Source organism: Rhinoderma darwinii, chromosome 8 (genome assembly GCF_050947455.1).
Source record: "Rhinoderma darwinii isolate aRhiDar2 chromosome 8, aRhiDar2.hap1, whole genome shotgun sequence".
In the NCBI taxonomy this organism is placed as follows: Eukaryota; Metazoa; Chordata; class Amphibia; order Anura; family Rhinodermatidae; genus Rhinoderma; species Rhinoderma darwinii.
The window spans coordinates 69,766,834-69,783,391 of record NC_134694.1 but is presented as its reverse complement, the minus strand read 5'-3'; positions in this window follow the sequence as shown (position 1 = coordinate 69,783,391).

Below are 16,558 nucleotides of genomic sequence, written 5' to 3'. Positions count from 1 at the left end.
CTTCTTCCTCTGTTTCAAAAGTCTGGGTTAAACCTCCAGCATCTACTAGTTTAGCTAGTTGTTCTCATGTGAGTCAAAATGTTAATACTGTTCCTGTTGTTGATTCTATTGTTAGACAGGTTGATTGTTCTGTTCCGTTATTAGACAAAGGTGTAGGAGTTGCTGAAATTTGTTGTAAGGAGGCAATTTCTTGTAAAATTTCTCCGTTAGGTTTTCATTTAACTAATACTATAAAAGAGCGTATATGGAGAAATGAATTTATTGACCCTTTTATCACTGCAGCCCTCAGCGAAAGATCATGTGGTCCGCAGTGATAAGAAGGAGGAGAAATCTGAGGATGAGAGGAAGCGTACGTTACAAAGATCCTTTAATAATTGGATACAAGCTTTCAGTGGCGGATTAAGAAGACCATGGGCCCTGGGCTGTTACCCAAACTTGGGCCCCCCTTCACCACCGCCACCCTGCCGTGCCGTAACTATTGCTAACACTACCTTTTTGCACAAGCATTAACAAATGGGTGTTACGATTCCCCTTTCACAGGGCTGTGTCCCTACATACTGACAGTATCACACTGTGCAGGGACACAGCGCCAACCCCCATGTAGACAGCGCCACACACACACTCCCTGTAGCTAGAGCCACACACTGGCGTAGCTATAGGGGTCGCGGCCGTCGCAATTGCGACCGGGCCCCGAAGCCAGGGGGGCCCACAGCCCCCCCGCACCACATCAATAAAAAGTTACTATAGTAACTCGGGCCGCGGGCCCCTGTTACTATAGTAACAGACTTTACTTACCTTCCTGATTCCGGATCGCAGCGGAGGTCCTGACGTCAAGCGCTGTGCGCAGCGCATGACGTCACAGCGCTATGCGCCGCGCACAGCATCGAGACGACAGAACTACCGCCGCGGCTGAAGAGGAAGGTAAGATTAGCCCTGACTGGCGGGGTCCGACTCCCGGGACCCACCAATGAGCTGTTTTGAAGGGGCCGCAGCACTCGTACGAGAGCTGCTCCCCTTCATTCCGGTCACACTGTGAATCGGTGTCTGCGATTCACAGTGTGAGCGAGTAGTGAAATGAAGGGGAAGCAGCTCTCGTACGAGTGCTGCGGCCCCTTCAAAACAGCTGATTTGCGGGTCCCGGGAGACACATCAGCTATTGATGGTCTATCCTGAGGATAGGCCATCAATGTTTAGGGACTGCACAACCCCTAAGCCTACGATGTAGCAGGCCTAGGGGGCCCATGAGACAGGATCACAGATTGTGTGATGATGTCTGCTGGGCCCTGTATCTAAGCCAATCACATGGTAGGCTTAGATACATGGCCCATGCATGATCCTGTCTGCTGGGCCCTGTATATAAGCCAATCACATGGTAGGCTTAGATACATGGCCCATGCGTGATCCTGTCTGCTGGGTACTGTATATAAGCCAATCACATGGTAGGCTTAGATACATGGCCCATGTGTGATCCTGTCTGCTGGGCCCTGTATATAAGCCAATCACATGGTAGGCTTAGATACATGGCCCATGTGTGATCCTGTCTGATGGGCCCTGTATATAAGCCTACCACACTGTAGGTTTAGATACAGGGTCCAGCACACAGTAATCTTATACTGTATAAGATTACTGTCTGCTGGACCCTGTATCTAAGCCTATGTTGTGGTAGACTTAGATACAGGGTCACACAGACAGTATCACACATGGGCCCTGTATCTAAGCCTGTGTTACTAATCGTTTTTCTTGTGTGTTTTCTTACAGGTTCAGTCGTTGGACTACGGCGGATTCCAGGACTACTTCGATGACGGCTTTTTTTTATTATCAATAAAATGGTTAATGAGGGTTTTGTGGGTGTTTTTTTATTTCAATAAAATATTTTTTCTATGTCTTGGTGTTTTTTTTAAAACTATATTACTACCGCCTTATTAATGGCCGCTGGCTGATTGACAGCATTCATTGCTAAGGCGGGGCTTAGTGTTAGCCGATGCAGAGGCTAACACTAACCCCCTTTATTACCCCGGTACCCACCGCCACCAGGGGTGCTGGGAAGAGGCGGGTATGATCCAGTACCTGACCATCTGTAGTGATGGGCGGCCACTGGGGTGGCCGCAGGCTGGTATTATCAGGAGAGGAAAGGCCAGATACAGTGACCCTTCCCACCCTGGTAATGCTAGGCTGCTGCTGCTTTATTGTATCTGGCTGGTTATGAAAAATGGGGGGGACCCCACGTCATTTTAAAAAAACAAAAAAATAATTGGAAAGAACGATGTGGGGTTCCCCCCAATTTTCATAACCAGCCAGATACAACACAGCAGCAGCAGGCAGCATTACCAGGGTGGGAAGGGCCACTGTTTTTGGCCTTCCCCAGCCTAATACTACCAGCCTGCGGCCGCCCCGGTGCCTGACCGTCACTGCAGATGGTCGGGTACTGGTTCGTACCCGGCTCTTCCCAGTACCCCTGCTGGCGGTGGGTATCGGGGTAATAATGGGGGTTAGTGTTGGCCTCTGCACCGGCTAACATTAAGCCCTTCCTTAGTAATGGAGGTTGTCAATCAGCCGGCGGCCATTACTAAGGCGGTGATAATAAAGTTTAAAAAGATACAAGCACATAGAAAAAATATTTTATTGAAATAAAAAAACACAACCCTCATTAACCATTTTATTGAGAATAAAAAAACGCCGTCATTGAAGTCCTCGTATCCGAAGTCCTACAACCGAACCTGTAAAAAAACACAAACACACAAAAATAATCAGTAACACATAAAGAAGCAAAATTATTATTCTTACCTTTCCTGGGTCCAGCGCTGGAGCCGCAATGTCAGCGAGCTGAGCCCTGTATCTAATCCAATCATGTGTGATACTGTCTGCTGGGCCCTGTATCTAATCGTATCATGTGTGATACTTTCTGCTGGGCCCTATATCTAATCCTATCATGTGTGATACTGTCTGCTGGGCCCTATATCTAATCCAATCATGTGTGATACTGTCTGCTGAGCCGCTGTATCTAATCCTATCATGTGTGATACTGCCTTCCGAGCCACTGTATCTATTCCAATCATGTGTGATACTGTCTGCTGAGCCACTGTATCTAATCCTATCATGTGTGATACTGTCTGCTGAGCCACTGTATCTAATCCTATCATGTGTGATACTGTCTGCTGAGTCATTGTATCTAATCCTATCATGTGTGATACTGTCTGCTGGTCCCTGTATATAAGCCTATCATGTGTGATACTGTCTGCTGAGCCACTGTATCTAATCCTATCATGTGTGATACTGTCTGGTCAGCCACTGTATCTAATCCTATCATGTGTGATACTGTCTGCTGAGCCAATGTATCTAATCCTATCCATAGTTTATAGGGTCGTAGTGCTATAGATATGCTATGCTGTCTCCTATACACACATTTTTTTTTGGGCGGACACATATGTATTGGGGCTATTTCCCCTGACATTTTAAGCCCTGAGGTTATGTTCACACGGCAGCGTCCGTTACGGCTGAAATTACGGTGCTGTTTTCAGGCTAAAACAGCTCCGGAATTTCAGACGTAATTGCATGTGCAGGCGTTTTTCGCTGCGTCCATTCCGGACGTAATTGGAGCTGTTTTTCCATGGAGTCCATGGAAAACGGCTCCATTTACGTCTGAAGAAGTGACAGGCACTTCTTTGACGCGGGCGTCTCTTTTACGCGCCGCCTTTTGACAGCGGCGCGTAAAAAAAATGACCGTCGGCACAGAACATCGTAAAGCCCATTCAAATGAATGGGCAGATGTTTGCCAACGCTTTTGAGCCGCATTTTCGACGTAATTCAATGCTAAAACGCCCGAATTACGTCCGTAGATAGGGTGTATGAACCCAGCCTTAGTGACGTCCCGGCTGCTAGTGCTGCGTTGTTGGGTCACTTAGGAGACCCAGCGATGCAGCTGAAAGCTGCGGACCGTCGGCCATGAGAAGTTTGCAGGGGGGGGGCCCAATAAGAACTTTTGCATCGGGGCCCATGAGCCTTTAGCTACGCCCCTGCACACACACACACCCCTGTAGATAGAGCCACACACACACACACACACACACACACACACACACACACACACCCCTGTAGATAGAGCCACACACACACACACACACACACACACACACACACACACACACACACACACACACACACACACCCCTGTAGATAGAGACACACACACACCCCTGTAGATAGAGCCACACACACACACACACACACACACACACACACACACACACACACACCCCTGTAGATAGAGCCACACGCACACACACACACACACACACACACACACACACATCCCTGTAGATAGAGCCACACACACACCCCCCTGTAGATAGAGCCACAGACACACCCCCCTGTAGAGATCGTCACACAGCCCCCTATAGATAGCATCACACAGCACTCCCCCTTATATATAGTGCCACACAGCGCTCCCCAACTTGTATATAGTGCTACACAGCGTCGCTACACTGCAGCCCTGGGATGACATTTTATCCCATATGACTGCTGCAGCCTGTGATTGGCCTGTGATTGGCTGCAGCGGTCACATGGGGTGAAACGTCATCCCAGGAGGCCGGCCCGGACGAAGAAACAGAATTCTGGGCAAGTATAAGAGTTTCATTTTTTCTAAATTGCGTTACATAACATCTGCTATCTGTTGCGGGTTTTACCTCCCCATTGAATTAAATGGGGAAAACCCGAAACAAATGAGCAGCGTTTACGCAAATACAATTGACATACTGCGGAATAAAAAACCGCACCGCAGGTCAATTTCTGAGCTTTTTTTTTCCCCACTTATCATTTACACAGCGTGTGGATGAGAATTGTTCACATCTAATCTACTCTGCTGCTACTGTATTAGGGCTTGTCCACACTTAACGGAATTGCTGCGTATTTTCCGCCGACAGTCTCCTCTCCCCCATGTCCCGACAGTTAGCAGGAGGAGAAGAGATGTTTAGAGCAGGGAAGGGGGGCTGGAGGGGGAGCTTCTAAAGCAGCACAGACCACTGCTGCTAAGTAGGAGCGAAGCTCCGTTCGTCTGATGACAGGTGCGGTCCTGGCACCGGGGCTCCCTCCAGGGCTAGTGACGCCACTGGACATGAGGGGGTTTGGGTGGCTATGGGCCCCCTGGGAGCCTTGGGCCCCCGGGCGGCCGCCAGAACCGCCCTAATGATAATCCACCACTGCAAGCTTTTTGTATCTTTGCTTCTGTATTAGGAGAGCGTCATCCTGAGTTTTGCTCTGGGCTTTTTCAGCATCTTGACATTATTTTAGAAGCTTATAAAAACTTTGGTGGCTTTGCTTGGTATAATTACGATGAAATGTTTCGCCAAAAATTGGCGGTACACCCCAGAATTAAATGGGGTGTAAAAGATGTAGGATTGTGGATTCATTTGATGTTGCCCCAAAGATCAACTGTTAATAAACAGACTACCCCTCTACATGGTACTATGCGTAAGGGTGTCTGTTTCGCTTACAATGAATCAACTTGTAAAATGGTTGAATACTTGCAAATATAAACATGAGTGTTCCTTTTGTGGTGGCACTCATGCCATGTCAAGATGTTTTAAAAAGAACGGTCAATCAAACCTGCAACTTAACACAAAGGAGAATTTATCTAAAAGCACTGACTCTAGTGAAAGTGCGAAGAGTGCTCCCATGGTTAGAGCGTTACCACGACAGACAGAAAGCTGAGCTAATTTTTCATGGATTTTCTGAAGGTTTTCATGTGCCTGAATTTCGTGGCTTAAGCTGTTATTGGGTAGATAATCTTAAATCAATTGATATGCATAGTGATATAGTTAGACAAAAATAATTAGATTTAGGGAAAATAGCGGGCCCCTTTTCTCACCCGCCTTTTGTTAACCTTAGATTATCCCCATTAGGCATAGTTCCAAAGAAGGAAGTAGGTGATTTTAGGTTGATCCATCATTTATCCTATCCTGAGAAGTCTTCTCTTAACCTCTTCCCGCGCTGCGCCGCAATAGTACGTCCTGCAGAGGGGTTAGTTCCCGCATCCAGACGTACTATTGCGGAGTAGTTCCCGGCGCACACTGTCCTAACGGACAGTGTCCGGGAACCGGGAGGTCAGCTGTCCCTGACAGCTGACACTCCAGCCTTGCCGGTCAGCGGACCATCTCCGCTGATTTCGGCAATTAACCCCATAAATGCGGCGACGGATTGCCGTCGCCGCATTTAAGTGGTTTGAAGCACATCGGCAGCCCCCACAAAGTGATCGTGGGGGCTACCGATGCTTGTCGTGGCAATCGGAGGTCAGATAATGACCTCCGGGTTGCCATGTACGGAAGCCTCGGAGGAGCAGCCTCCGGCCGCTCCTCCGAGACTTCCTGTCAGTGTGACTGTCACGTCACAATGACAGTTAGAGTACATTACACTAGGTGTGTAGTGTAATGTACTCCAGCAGCGATCAAAGCTGCAAGTCTAAGTGTCCCCTAGTGGGACAAGTGAAAAAAGTAAAAAAAAAGAATAAAAATGTTTGAAAAAAAAGTGTAAAAATAAAAGTTATAAGTTATATAAACAAACACTATAAAACTATAATGTTATTTTTCCCGCACGATGAACACCCCAAAAAAAATCAATAAAAAACTACACCAGAATCGCTATTTTTTGGTCACCACCCCTCCCAAAATAGAGAATAAAAAGTGATCAAAAAGTCGCATGTACCCGAAAATAATACCGATAAAAACTACAACCCGTCCCGCAAAAAACAAGCCCTTACACCGCTTTTTTGACTGAAAAATAAAAATTTACGGCTCTCAGAATATTGTGACACAGAAAATAAATTATTTTATAAAAAAGTGATTTTATTGCGCAAACGCTGCAAAACATAAAAAAAAACCTATATACATATGGTATCGCCGCAAAAAAGAAACTAAAAAACATTGTCAGAATTGCTTGTTTTTGGTCACCCGGCAAAAAAATGTAATAAAAAGTGATCAAAAAAATCACATGTACCCCAAAATGGTACCAATGAAAAGTACAGATTGTCCCGCAACAAATAAGCCCTCACGCAGCTCCGGTGGTGAAAAAATAAAGAAGTTCTGGCTCCCAGGAATATGGCGATGCAAAATGTGCAGAGCGTTCTAAAAGCGGGTAACATCCGGCACCATTTTCAGTGCGACACCGGCCACACATCTATGAATTATTATTTATTTACTGCATTTTTATACCCTCTTATTATGCCTTGATGTTCTCCGCACAGATTACATATGCCCCCACATTATAAACTGAAATACCAGCGAAACCCAAAACAGAAAAACTACCAAGCAAAATCTGCGCTCCAAAGGCAAAATGGCGCTCCCTCCCTTCTGAGCCTTGCAGCGTCCCCAAACAGCAGTTTGCGCCCACATATATGGCATCACCATACCCGGGAGAACCCGCTTAACGTTTTATGAGGTATTTGTCTTCAGTGGCACAAACTGGGCACAACATATTATGCACTAAAAAGGCACATCAGTGCAAAATTTTAATATTCACATCATCCGCTGTGCATTAACCCCTTTGAGCACTATGACTTAATAGCACGTCATGGTGCGGGGGTGATGTATGGAGCGGGCTCACGTGCTGAGCCCGCTCCATACGCTGCGGGCGTCGGCTGTGTATTAGAGCTGACACCCAGGACTAAGGGACAGGAACAGCGATCGTGCGGTTACAGAAGCCTGTAAAAATAACAATATACTGCAATACATTAGTATCACAGCATATTGTACCCGCGATCCAATGATCGCTGGTACAAGTCCACTAAGGGGACTAATAAAATGTGTAGAAGAATTCAAGTTATTAGTAGTGAGAAAGAAAAAAAAGTTACAAAAAAAAACCTTTTCCCATTTTCCTTCAAAAGTAACGTAAAAAAATAAACAGAATTGATATCGCTACGTCCGTAAAAGGCCGAACTATTACAATATGCCATTATTTAACTCGCAAGGTGAACACCGTAAAAAATTTAAATTATTTAAACCGCCAAAATCGCTGTAGTTTTCGTTTTTAACGCACGGCGAAAGCTGTAAAAACGAAAACCCCAAAAAATGGAATCAGATTTTTTTCCTATATTCCTATATTTTCCTATTTTTTTTTCAGTTTCCCAGTATTTTTTATTTCACTTTAAATGGTATCAATAGAAACTACAATTCCTCCCGCAATAAGCCCTCACACCACTCTACTGACGGAAAAAGAAAAAAGTTATGGCTCTTGGAAGGCGGGTAGTGAAAAACGAAAATAAGAAAGCAAAAAATGGATCAGTCCTGAAAGGGTTAATTCATTTCTAATGAAAAAAATGCATGACCCCATGTGGGGTATTTCCGTACTCGGGAGAAATTGCTTTATAAAAATTGGTTGTTTATTTCTCCTTTATCCCTTGTGAAAATGACAAAATTCAACATTTTAGTGGAAAAAAATTGTGATATTAATTTTCTCCGCCTAATTCTAATAAATTCTGCAAAAGACCCGTGGAGTGTTTCCAAAATGGGGTAACTTGGGGTAACTTGGGGGGCTTCCACTGTTTTGGTCTCTCCAGGGCGTTGCAAAGGCGGCATGGCACCGAAAAACAATCCATCAAAATCCGTGCTCCAAAATCCAAATGGCGCTACTTCCCTTCTGAGCGCTGCCATGGGTCCAATCAGCAGTTTATTACCACATATGGGGTATTGCCGTAATCAGGAGAAAATGCTTTACAAATGTTGTGGTTCTTTTTTTCCTTTATTCCTTGTAAAAATGTAACATTTCTATGCTTTTTCAGAAAAAAAGTTGATTTTCATTTTCACTGCCTAATTCCACTAAATTCTGCAAAAAAACCTGTGTGGTCAAAATGCTGACTATACCCCTAGAAAAATTCCTTGATAGGTGTAGTTTCCAAAATGGGGTCACTTTTGGAGGGTTTCCCCTGTTTTGGTCCCTCCAGGGGGTTGCAAACGCGACATGGAACCGAAAACCAATCCACCAAAATCCGTGCTCCAAAATCCAAATGGCGCTCCTTCCCTTCTGAGCCTTGCTGTGGGTCCAATCAGCAGTTTATTACCACATATGGGATATTACCATAATCGGGAGACATTGCTTTACATATGTTGGGGTGCATTTCTTTATTATTTCTTGTAAATATTAAAAATTTCTATGTTTTTTCAGAAAAAAGTAGATTTTCATTTTTACAGACTAATTCTAATAAATTTAGCGAAAAACCTGTGCGGTCAAAATGCTAACTATACCCCTAGAAAAATGCCTTGAGGGGTGTAGTTTCCAAAATGGGGTAACTTTTGGGGTGTTTCCACTGTTTTGGCACCACAAGACCTCTTCAAACCTGACAAGGTGCCTAAAATATATTCTAAAAAAAAGGAGGCCCAAAATCCACTGGGTGTTCCTTTGCTTCTGAGGCCGGTGCTTCAGTCGATTATCACACTAGGGCCACATGTGGGATATTTCTAAAAACTGCAGAATCTGGGCAATAAATATTGAGTTGCATTTCTCTGGTAAAACCTTCTGTGTTACAAAAAGAAATGTATTAGAAATTAATTTCTGCAAAAAAAATAAAATTTGTAAATTTCACCTCTACTTTGCTTTAATTCCTGTGAAACGCCTAAAGGGTTAAAACACTTTGTGAATGCTGATTAGAATACCTTGAGGGGTGCAGTTTTCAAAATGGGGTGACTTCTGGGGATTTTCTAATATATAAGGCCCTCAAACCCACCTCAGACTGAACTGGTCCCTGAAAAAATAGCCTTTTGAAATTTTCTTTAAAATATGAGAAATTGCTGCTAAAGTTCTAAGCCTTGTAACGTCCTAGAAAAATAAAAGGACGTTCAAAAAACGATGCAAACATAAAGTAGACATATGGGAAATGTTAACTAGTAACTATTTTGTGTGGTATTACTATCTGTTTTACAAGCAGATACGTTTAAATTTAGAAAAATGCTAATTTTTGCTAATTCTTTCTAAATTGTGGTGTTTTTCAAAAATAAATACCAAAATTATCGACAAAATTTTTTTCACTAACATAAAGTACAACATGTCACGAGAAAACAGTCTCAGAATCGCTGGATAGGTAAAAGCATTCCAACGTTATTACCACATAAAGTAACACATGTCAGATTTGAAAAAATCGGCTGGGTCCTGAAGGCCAAAACAGGCTGGGTCCTGAAGGGGTTAATTAATGATGAGATTGATACATCTTTTTCTTCAGTTGAATATGCCTCGTTTGATCAAGCAATTAGTATTCTACGTAGTTGTGGTCATAGAGCATTGTTAGCAAAAGCTGATATCAAATCTGCTTTTAGGCTATTGCCTGTATACCCGATAGGTTTTAATTCTTTGGGTTTTCATTTTGATAATAAATTTTACTTTGATAAATGTCTCCCTATGGGATTTTCCATGTCATGCAGTTATTTTGAAGCATTCTCCAGTTTTTTGCATTGGGTTATTGAATCTGAAGTTTTTGAAGGAAAAATTTTACATTATTTGGACTTGACTTATTGTTTATCGGTCCTCATAGTTCTAATGCTTGTTTGTTGTTGTTAAATTAGTTTTTTGAGTTTGCTGACTTCTTTGGTGTTCTGATTGCTAAAGAAAAAACTGTTTTTCCTTGTTTACCGTTTTTAGGAATTATTATTGATTCAGAAACAATGGAATGTAGATTACCTGCTGAAAAATTGCAAAAAAAAAGATCATTATTATTTGTCATGATGGTTAGAAAGAAGACGACATTAAAGGATATGCAATCTTTATTAGGTCTTTTAAATTTTGCTAGTAGGGTTATTCCTATGGGGCGAGTTTTTTTCCAAAAGATTGTATTTCTCTACTAGGGGCCTAAAAACTCCTGGTTCTCACATTAGAATTACTCAGCAGTTGCGAGAGGATTTAAGCTTATGGTCTGATTTTCTCCTGAATTTTATTGGCCATAGTTGTTGGCAACATGATTTTCAGACAGTTTACTGACGCTGCTGGTAGTGTAGGTTATGGTGCCTTCTGGAACAATAAGTGGCCGGCAGAGCAATGGTTAAACAATGGGATTACAAAAAACATAGTTTTGCTTGAGTTATTCCCGGTAATTGTGGCCATTGTTTTATGGGGATCTTATTTTCAGAATAAACTAATTCTACTTTATTCTGATAATAAGGGTGTATGCTTTGCAATTAATACCCTTTCTTCCAAGTCAGATATTGTATTGAAATTATTGAGACATCTAGTTTTATGCTGTATGCGTTTTAATATCTGGTTGAAAGCGAATTATATAGAAGGTAAAAGGAATATTTGAGCAGATTGTTTGTCTCGTTCTCAGTGGGTGAGATTTCGGGAATTGGCTCCGGATGCGGATTTAATCGGAATGGAATGCCCAGCACATTTATGGGATTTGATTTGGGACTAGTGACGCAGAATATCCAATCTTCAGTGGCTCCTAGAACATGGGCTGATTATTCAGCTGCATGGAAGGAATGGATTTAATTTTGTTCTGTTTTACAAGCTGATTATCTGAGCAGTGACGTTTATGTAGGTTTATTATTTATTTCTGATTTAATGCATAAAGGAGTTTCTGCTTCTTCAATATCTAAAACTTTAGCTGGTGTATCTTTTTTCTTGAAATTGGCCGGTAAGCAAGCCTTTTCCACGTTTTTTCCTATTAAACAAATGTTAAAAGGCTATCGTAAATCTTTTAACAGCCTGATGGGAGAAGGCCAATTTCTTTTGAGTTGTTAGGTCAATTGTGGACAATTTTGGTTAAAGTTTGTTTAAATAATTTTGAGTTAGTTTTATTTCGTGCAGTGTTCGTAGTTGCTTTCTTTGCAGCTTTAAGAATTGGTGAGTTGGTCGCTGCCAGTAAATCAGTTCATTCAGGCTTGGAGGTTAGTGATGTTTCTTTGGATGATGCCGTGGTTGAGATTCATTTGAGGAAATCCAAAACTGATCAGTATGGAAGGGGCAGTTTTCTATCGTTATATCAGCTGAAATTTTCCCATCTCTGTCACATCATTAATGTGAAGAATTGGTTACAGATTAGGCCATCAGTTGATGGCCAGTTGTTCATTCACAAGGATCGGAGTCCTGTAACTAAATATCAATTTAATGCTGTTTTAATAAAATGTTTAGCCTTATTACATTTAAGCAGCTATAAAATTTCTTCCCACTCCTTTAGAATTGGAGCTGCTATTGAAGCAGCTAGATTAGACCTTGATGAAGTAATAATAAAACTAATTGTTAGGTGGGAATCTAACAGGTTTAGATTATATGTGAGGCCTGATTTATTAATTAACCCCTTCCCGACATTTGACGTATCCATACGCCAAAGTCGGGTTAGGGAAGTAAGGAGCGGGCTCACGCAGTGAGCTCGCTCCATACGATGCCGGTGTCGGCTGTATGTTACAGCCGACACTTCAGAGTAACTAGCATCCCGCTAGTTTAACTCGTTAAATGCTGCGGTCAATACCAACCGCAGCATTTAAATCGTCAGAAAGAGGGGGGCGACCCCCTCTAACAGCTCATCGCGTCCCCCGCAACGCAATCGCGGGGGCACGACGGTTGCTATGGCTGCCTGGGGGCTTAATGAACGCCCTCAGGTCCGCCATCTTTGTACACCTATTAAGCCTTGCATCCGGCAGGGCTTAATAGGTGCCTGTCAGAATCACGATATACTGCAATACATTAGTATTGCAGTATATTGTGCAAGCGATCTAACGAGCGCTGGTTGAAGTCCCCTAGGGGGACTAATTAAAAAAAGAAAAAATGAGTTAAATAAAGTTTTTTTTTGTTTAAAAAAAAATAAAAAAATTAAAAGTTAAAAATAAAACCCTTTTCCCATTTTCCCCCTAGAGCATAGTAAAAAAATAAATAAATAAACATAATTGGTATCGCCGCGTCCGTAAAAGTCTGAACTATTACAATATATCATTATTTAACCTGCACGGAGAACGCCGTAAAAAAAAATATTGTAAACGCCAGAATGTCTATTTTCTGGTCACCTAATCTCCAACAAAAAATTAAATAAAAAGTGATCAAACCGTCGCATGTACACCAAAATGGTATTATTAAAAACGACAGCTTATCCCGCAAAAAATAAGCCCTCATACCACTTAATCGACGGAAAAATAAAAAACTTATGGCTCTCGGAATTTGGCGACACAAAATACATTTTCTTTTTACACTTAGGTTTTTACATGTAAAAGTAGTAAAATATAGAAAAAACTATATATATTTGGTATCGCCATAATCATATTGACCCACAGAATAAAGTTAACATGTTGTTTTAAGTGCTCAGTGAATTCCGTAAAAACGGCACGCAAAAAACCATGGAGGAATCGCAGTTTTTTTCATTTTCTACCCCACAAATAATTTTTTTCTTGTTTCCTAGTACATTATACGGCAAAATAAATGGTGCTACGAAAAACTACAACTCGTCCCGAAAAAATCAAGCCCTCATTGTACTATATCGACGGAAAAATAAAGACGTTATGGCTTCTGGAATGTGGGGAGGAAAAAACGAAAATGAAAATCTTAAAGTTGTTTACGACGGGAAGGGGTTAACGGTTGATTTCTTTTTTCATAGGTTCTCCTTTAGTATTTTGGATCCTCGGCCACTCTTGTTTTTTGGGCACAAAAGCGAGGAATTAAGAGGATCTACACTGAGAATCTATCTTTTGATACGGAGAATGTTAATGTTTTCTGGTGTGGGATCCGAGGCCTGACCTGGGGTTGTGTTTTAGGAGAAATTAAAAAGCTGTCTGTTTTATGGCCTTCTCCCAATGTTATTTTAATTCATCTTGGTTGTAACGACTTAGGTAAAGTTAAAACTTTGGATTTATTGTGGGCAATGAAAAGCGACTTTGCCTTAATGAAGTGCATGTTTCCTGATACCATTTTTGTTTTTTCTGAAATTATCCCAAGATTAATTTGGTCTTGTAAAGAGTCAATTTTCATTGATCATATCAGAAAACGTGTTAATAGAGTAATGTTTAAATACCTTCCATGTTTAGGGGGTTTTAGCTGTCGCCACACTGATTTGAAAGGGTTTATTGCTGGCTTGTATAGATTTGACGGAATACATTTATCAGACGTTGGTATAGATATTTTTAATTTAGGTTTGCAGAATGTGGTTGAAAGGTCGCTCTGTGGTTTGTTGGGGGGCCTTGGCTTTTTAGGGCAAGGCTTGTGGTTTTTTTTGTCTCCCAGCTATTGCTGGCAGGACTGATTGATTAAAAATGGTTTATTTATTATATGTGGTTTTTATTATATTGGTTTGAAGTATTTTGGTTTTAAAAGTATTTATTATTATGGATTATATTTGGTAACCCTTAATAGAAACATTGCGGCCTTTTCATCCACACATCTGTTTTCTGTGTCTTAATTATTATATATATATATATATATATATATATATATATATATGTATGTATATATATATATATATATATATATATATATATATATATATATAGTGTATTTGAATTGTGCCATGTACCTTCATGAGCTGCTAATATGTGTAAATGTTTCCATGGGTTCTCAGAGATATGTGAGACAAAGCAGTGATTGGGGGCACATGTTTCTGAACTTCCTTTCAAATTGGAAACAACCTCTCCAAAACATTACAGACTTTTCTACAGCAAATATAGATGAGATATAGGGGTAAGCAACCTGCATCCCATGATGCTGTCCTGTGCAGCCTGTGGCCTTCGAGACAGAGCTGATCATTTGCCCAAGGAGACAGGCAAAGCAGTCTGACAGCTGTGTTTGTGGCCTGGTGTGTCAAAAGACAGCCATATTTTTCTGCTGGCGAGAACAGTGTGCCATCACTTGATGACCGCAATCTTCTCTCCACTTTACTGTTCACAGAGGCTATTGACTCTGGCTGCTCACATGTACACTATATGAACAAAAGTAGTGGGACACACCTCTTAAACATTCATTTCAGTTGTTTCGTTTAGTCCTATTACCACAGTTGTATAAAATAAAGCACCTAGCCATGCAGTCTTCCTTTACAAACATTTGTAAAATAACGGATCGTTCTAAAGAGCTCACTGAGTTCCAGTGTGGTACTGTAATAGAATGCCACCATTGCAAAAAATCAGTTCTTGGGGTCGACAGGTGGATAAAAAGTCGCCAATGCTCTGCTAACTCGATAACTGCAGAGTTCCAAACATCACCAAGCACAATGCCAAGCATCGGATGGAGTGGTGTAAAGCACGCTGCCACTGGACTCTGGAGCAGTGGAAACGTGTTCTGTGGAGTGACAAATCACTCTGCTCTATCTGGCAGTCTGATGGATGAGTATGTGTTTGGAGAATGTCAGGAGAATGTTTCTTGCCTGACTGCATTGTGCCAACTGTAAAGTTTGGTGGAGTTTTTCAGGGATTGGCCTAGACCCTTTAGTTCTAGTGAAGGTGTCAGGGATCATTAGCCTGTATATTGCTTGCAAAAACATTATTGCTTTATATCAGTATATTCCACAAAGAGCTTGTATGTAACAAAATGGAGTATGTATCAGGAACACGCCTATGGAGACACCGCCCCTGGAATGCAAGAGGAGTGTACAGATGAACTTACAGCTGAATAGAGCCAATGGGGCTTAAGCACGTCCCACATCTCTAGGGAGGAGATTTGTAAGTCTTTGTTCAATAAAATTTTATCTTAATTCCTGCTTCACTGAGGGAGGATGTGTACCAACTTGTCTGCCTGGTATATTTCTTCCATGCATGCACTCAGTTTCCAATTTACAGAGGTGGCTATTCGGTGTGAAATAAAAGGGAAAAGGAAGTTACCCTGACAATGACCCTGGCAAAGGTAAATCTTAATGCTTCAGCATACCAAGATATTTTGGACAATTGTATGCATCTACCTTTGTGGGAACAGTTTGGCGGAGGCCCTTTCCTATTCCATTATGATTGTTCCCCAGTGCACAAGCAAGGTCCATAAAGACATAGTTGAGTGAGTTTGGTGTCAAAGAACTTGACTGGTCTGCACAGAGCTCTTACTTCAACAGAATCTAACACTTTTGGGATAAACTAGCACAGAGTTTTGGAGCAGGGCTCTCTCATCCAACATCAGTCTCTGACCTCACAACTGCTTTTCTGGAGGAATGGGTAAAAATTCCCACAGACACTCTCCAAAATGTTGTACAAAGCCTTCCCAGAAGACATGAAGCTGTTTTAGCAGCAAATGGGGGACCAACTTCATTCTAATGCCTACGGATTTAGAATTTTCATGTCATAAAAGCTCCTGTAAGTGTAATGTGTAGATGTACCAATACTTTTGCCCATATAGTGTATCTTTCTACATGTCAATGAAGTGGAGCAGCATGGGAGCAGGGAGCAGATGGGAAATAACTGTGGCATGGATATTATGTAGGTGCTCTGTTTCTGACACTCATCGGAAACTCGATGACTAGCATTCATGGAGGGCTCTGTTGCTGTGGTTTATGGAAAGCTTTGCGGTTGGCCTCCATGAGAGGCTCTCTGGCTGGCTCTGTTTTGAGAGCACTCTGGTTGGCACTGTAAACTGTATGGGTTGTATGTTATCCTAAGTTTTACTGCAGCCCTAAATACAACTTGACAAT